Source organism: Lepisma saccharinum, chromosome 17 (genome assembly GCF_977018435.1).
Source record: "Lepisma saccharinum chromosome 17, izLepSacc3.1, whole genome shotgun sequence".
Lineage (NCBI taxonomy): Eukaryota > Metazoa > Arthropoda > Insecta > Zygentoma > Lepismatidae > Lepisma > Lepisma saccharinum.
The window spans coordinates 2814754-2821053 of NC_139245.1; the positions used below are offsets into that span (position 1 = coordinate 2814754).

The 6300-nt window shown below is 36.7% G+C and overlaps 1 long non-coding RNA gene across 1 annotated transcript; it reads right to left on the reverse strand.

Moving 5' to 3' along the window:
* Positions 1–723: 723 nt before the first annotated feature.
* Positions 724–3889, reverse strand: LOC146001155 (uncharacterized). The gene is made up of 2 exons (XR_014443534.1): positions 3808–3889; positions 724–1001 (listed from the first exon to the last, which is right to left on the reverse strand). It is a non-coding gene; the product is annotated as an uncharacterized LOC146001155 (long non-coding RNA).
* Positions 3890–6300: the final 2411 nt, after the last annotated feature.

Sequence of the window (6300 nt, forward strand, 5' to 3'; positions counted from 1 at the left end):
GTAAAGTTATGAATTGTTTTATTTGACCTTGTAAGCACATGAATTTCCCCTTTTTTATAATGTTGGCAACCCTGCTGTATGAATACCGTGTATCACTGAGAGCTAAAATTTTACATATGTAAGTTACTTCATGTCTTCTACTATCTTACCAAATATTTTGTGATGTATGTATGCAAAATGCCACTAATTTTATTTTATAGCCTTTCAGAACATACTTTAAGCTCCAATTTTTTTAAAAAATGGAATGATAACTGCTCTGCCTTTTAGTGATAATGCAAATTTAGTAACGTCAGACGTTGACAAAAAAAATCAACAATAATTTTTTTGACTCTCAGTGCAAATAAATCTTTGTGACAACTTTTTAAATGGAATATACATACACCTATGAACTTTAGAGAAAATTCGAAGTGATCGAAGTGATATGTCGACTTGACTCTGAGATATAACTTTTTCTGTTAAGCACTGCAGACCACCACCATGGCCTCCATGCAAAATTCTGAAACTTGAGCCTCCTGTTTTTCTGTATCAATGAGGTCTACAGAAGAAACATTTGCATGTGTTTATACCTTCGTAGTATTAACAAATACAGCAAGTTTCATTAAAATCTGAAGTGGTGGGTGTCATTCTGAATTTTTTTCGGGGTGATTTGACGTAGAATAGGACTGTTACAAATTTTAAAATCTACTGTGTGGTTGTAAGGTGGAGTGAAATGACATAAAATACTTCTATTTACAGCAGTATATATTTTCCGAAAGCGTGTTACAGCTAAATTTTTCAAGCTACATGATAATTTGTAATCCGGTATCTAAATCAGTTGTCGTTCATTGAATCTGGCAGAGGAAAGCGAAACGTCATCAACGCCCGTAGTAGCCGTAGTAGCCAACAGCTGGGTAGCCGTATCCGCCATAGTAGTACTGCTCGGCACCCTGGAGAGCTTCCTTGGGGGCTGGCTTCTGGGCTGAAACAGCCACGACGGCGAAGAGGGCCAGGAGGAGGATGGCCTGGAAAGGAAAATCAAATTACAAATTAGGATTCGTTAACAGCTTTTAAAATCAAATCCAGGATGACATAGATATAAAACATTTCTTTTGTGATGTCAGGAATTTTGTGTGACGTAGATTCGAGGTTGGAGTTTTCGTGTAACATAGATTGCAGACCATTTTAAATTTACATTAACCCACTTTTCTGAAGCACTTTTAGTCCAGTAAAAGCTTTCCAAAAAAACACATAACGTTATGTGTAAAATTAAGCGCATCTACTGTTGTGTATATATATTATTTTCATTATTCACAAAGTCAAAACTTTATATGCAACATCTTGGACGGACACCTACATAAATCGTACCTCAATAGAATATAAGAATTATCATAACCTTTTCCTTCTAGTTGGTTTTCATACCGGATTTTTAGTATATGACACAGTCTGTCGTAGGTTCGATTCCCAGCACACTGGCAAAAGGAAATGTGTTCACCTGAAGACGAGAAAAGAGGCGCGCTCTCGAAACGTAGTGTTAGAATAAGTATAGATAAAAGCAATAGGCAAAATATAATGTCCAATTACACTGGGGAACAAAAAAAAGATTTTATTTTGCGGCATAAAGTTTAATAACAGTTTCAGCACACAAAACAGCTGTTATTGACAATTGTATGATTGGTTCAGTTGAATTGACTCCAGTTATAAAAATAAACACACCATGGAAAATATAGGAGGTACAATTACTCTACGCTTTTCTCCGTAATATGAAAATTTGATAATGGGCTGAAATTCCCATAATAAACTTATTTATTTATTTGTAAATTGTTGCTAGGCAACTTATGAAGCATTGCTAGGCAATATATCGGACACTCAACAAAGCTTAAGGAAGAATACCAAAACATAAAAATGGTTTTAGAAAAAAATTGAATATGCTGAACATAAGTGGCTCGTGTGTGTGGATTTGAAGATGGTGAATTTTTTTACTAGGACAGAAAAGTGGGTACACAAAGTATCTCTGTTTCCTATGTTTGTGGGATAGTCGTGCTAGAGAAAAGCATTGGACGATAAAAGTTTGGCCCCCAAGGGAAAATATTAGTGGGAAAAGCTAATATCATTCATGAACCGCTGATAGATAGGGACAAAATCATCATTCCGCCAATGCATATTAAACTTGGGTTGATAAAACAGTTTGTCAAGGCCTTAGATACAAGTGGTGCTTGTTTCAAATATATATGCCACACTTTTCCAGGACTAAGTATTGAAAAATTGAAGGCAGGAATCCTTGACGGACCACCACAAATTCGTACACTCATAAATGATGCCAATTTTACAACTTACATGTCTTACATCGAATCTGAGGCCTGACTGAGCTTTGTGTCCTTCTTCAAAAACTTTTTGGGGAATCACAGAGCAGAAAAGTACCCCGATATAGTTGGAAATATGTTGAAAAATTTTGAGAAATTGGGATCTAATATGAGTGTGAACATACATTTCCTACACAGCCACATTGACAGATTCCCTGAGAACGTTGGTGATTTTAGTGAAGAACGGGGAGAAAGGTTCCATCAGGATATAAGAATAATGGAAGAAAGGTACCAGGGACGGTGGGATCGCCACGTGTTGTCCGACTACTGTTGGAGCTTAGAGAGGGATTGTCCTCAAAAGCAATACAGCAGGAAATCGTATAGAAAACGTTTCGCATAGTTTGTTACTTCATTGGGTACATATTTTCTTAATTATTTTGATCATAGGCCTATATAAATTTATTTTTATAATAATGATTGTAATCACAAAAAGAAATATTAAATTGTTGTTGGAAGTTTATTTATATGTATGTCTTATGTTTCCGCCATTTTGGTTTAGTTGCATTTATTTCATAAATTAGAGCCAATTCAGGAAATATATTATTATATCATTATTCAGCAGCATGAAATTGCCCTAAATTAGCTCTCAAACACTGTGCCGCAATTTCACTGTTCCCCAGTGTTATCATTGTCACTAACATTCAAAGAATTATATGTGATAGTTATAAAACTCAACGGACTAAACTATTTTAATTTTTCATATTATTAACGTGAAAAATTAGTGTAATAAAAAGGAAGAAATAATTATAGTATAATTTATATGACCTGACATTGTAAAGTGTTTATAAAGAAATTGAATGTAACAAGTGTTCCGCAAGGCACATAGGAAATTTAGATGGGAAACTAGTTTAAGAATGAAGGTAGATAATGAGACACAATTCTTATCTTGTCACTTTGAGGTATGATTGATTGATTGATTGAGTTTGTGTTTTAAGTCCACTTGATACACAGTGAGGCTAATCGAGACTGGACCTACAGTTTAACTTTTAGGTATGCATTATGTAATTGCACAAAGAGATAATATAATTATTTCTCTCCATTTTCTTATTCATAATTGCACTCAAAATGTTAGTTTTCGGCAGGTGAATCCCATTTTTTTAAATGTTGGCTACTTGTATAAGTAGCTGCATTAAATATTAGCTCCTTTAATTCTAGGGCATTTGCTAGAATGAGTCATAGATAATACGGAGAATAAGCCTGAAAGGCAAACTTAGCTTGAAAAACACGGAAAGTTTTTAAACGTTATATTGTAAGTGTGCTAGCTTAGAACAAAAGAGGTTGCTTAGTTGAATTTGAAACAAAGCTAGGTTGGGATACAGCCATACCATCAACAATTCTATAGGAATACTTGTTACAATGTGTCTACCTACTAGTAGTATCATTTCCTTAGTATAGATAACGTTTCAGACATTAAGAATCAACAAAAGATAGTTATCAGTAAGTAAAGAAAACTTATTATATAACTTACGAAGAATTTCATGTTGATTGATAGTTGTTGCTGCGGATGTAGTTCAGCTGATTATTGCAGTGTTTCACAGCTCTTTTATATGTGCTGAAAGGTTCGACCTTGGCCTTCAAAACTTTGCTCCTTTTTGCACTAGTCTTATGTTTCACTATCTCCCAGAGGGTGTGGTGAATCAGTTAGAAAGTTGTTTCAAAAAAACGTTAAGGATGCATATTTCAAATTCAGATTGCATTTCATGGAAACGACACGTATGGTATAGCCTGAACACCGCATCCCCCTTCTACCAAAAGCTTAAAATATTACTTCTCGGCAAATTTCATTTTGCATTTATCTCCGATAAGTTCATTTTTATCCATTTTGTTATTTAAGAATATAGGACACCAGCAGCAATTTTAAAATGCAGTTTCCAAGGAAGTATTTTTTTGTTGCACTGCAAGTGTACGTGAATGCATACGAACGTTACTGCTACACGTATTCCAAGTTATTTTATACTTGTGCAGGATTTCAAAATGTCGGTGCCAGGGGGATGGGGGGAAATCTCATCCCGATCCCGACATTTCGAGATTCCGAATTTACGGAAATTTCAAGTGATCGTATTTAAAGGTGCTCATTTTCGATGATTTACGAGGGTCACTATTTATATTTTGAGCCTAACAATGACAAAACAGGAATTTGGCATTGAAAACTGCTTTATTGTTTTTCGAAGTATTCTCCTTTATGGTCAATACACTTTTGCATTCGTTCGAACCATTTGTCAAAGCAGTTTTTCCAATCTTCTTGAGACACCTCCATAATATGGTTTTTGAACGCATCAACGGCGTCTTCCGCCAGCGAAAATCGTTGTCCACGCAATTTATTCTTGACATTCGGGAACAAGAAGAAGTCATTGGGTGCCAAATCAGAACTGTACGGCGGATGACCCATTAATTCGATTTTTTGACTGTTCATAAAGTCGGTTGTTAGACGAGATGTGTGACAGCTGGCATTGTCTTGATGAAGAATGATCCGACGGCGTTTGTTTGTTTTCCGTATTTGACCGAAGACCTCTGGCAAACAAATTGTTGTGTACCATTCAGAGTTGACCGTTCTACGTTCCTCTAAAGGCACAGTTGCCACATGGCCAGTTTTCCCGAAAAAAACAGGCGACCATTTGTTTCGATGTGCTTCGAACGCGAATAACTTTTGTTGGATTTGGTTCATCTTGAAACACCCATACAGTCGACCAGTGGCGAAGCGTAGAGTTCCTAACAGGGTAGGCACAAAAGTGCGATAATTTCCATTAGTTGCTTAAATATGTAAAAAAGAAAAAAAAAGGAGGGGGCTATGTCATGGAGAGTGGTTCAATGTCCCTCCAGGCCGCTTCTTTACTTGCCAGTGGCGTGACGTTTTCAAAAGTGTTGTTACCGGCCATCAATACGATAATTATGTCTCAGACGTTCTCCTCCCACCCACCAGATGTCATCCATCTAGATTTTTGTTCATTTCGTTTTTTTATTTGTTTGTATTTTTTCAACCCCTGATTTATGCACACACCTCCAGAAAGAACTACCAATCATGGGACATCGCGAAAATCCAACGAATAGTGCTCGAGCCCTGTTGTCAATTCTTCATCGCTTTTTTCTAAATTTATTTATTTTGCAATTGAGGTGAAAAGGGCTAGAACCCCCCACCCCCATAATTTTCGGGTCAGTCTGACGTTTGTGCCGTGAGCAGACGACAGAATTCCGCACTTTCAGCGAATGTCAGTTTGGTACGTTCTACTGCTGCCAACTTAGTTTTTTTTTAGCAAGACTTCCTCGCGCCAAGGAAAACAACATTGTTATCTGTTGTCTAACTAAAGGAATGGTTGTAGTTAATGCCAGTCTTGGCTTTCTAGATAAATGAATTTCTGACACCTGTATGTGCATGTAAACATAATTTAAATTTTGAATATTTTCGTCTCATTTGTTCTTATCTATGCTAATCGTGACGATGAGAATGTATGGAGAATGAATTAAAGATGATCAGGAAACATTGACATGACCACAATTAGGTCACCTGGCTTCGTAACGTGTTAGGATGAACACTATGGGGCTTTCAAGAAAAAAACGTAAGTAAAGGTGACCTCTCTCATTCAGTGTGTATACTTCGCATCCTAGTTTGTTCTACCCCTTGTGTTAGTAGACACCTTTACGTGATAATAGAACATAGGATCCTTGTTTGGGACCCGGCAACACGACAGGTTACTATGTAACATATAAACAGGTTATAATAAATGTAGTTGCTTGGGAGAATAGAATCCCAATTTTTAGGCGCAATTCAGCTCTTTTCTGCAAATCCAAAGTGACAACACTGGCCTGTTCCGCCAGACCTGAAACAGACATGGCCTCCGCAATAACCCCATAACACTCTTTGTCCTAAACCCAAAAAAGTCTTCCCTTACATTGTACTCTCATTGACCGCTCTCTTCTCTTGTTATCCCTTCAGGGTAAACGAAACTGCCTACCTCTTCGCTTG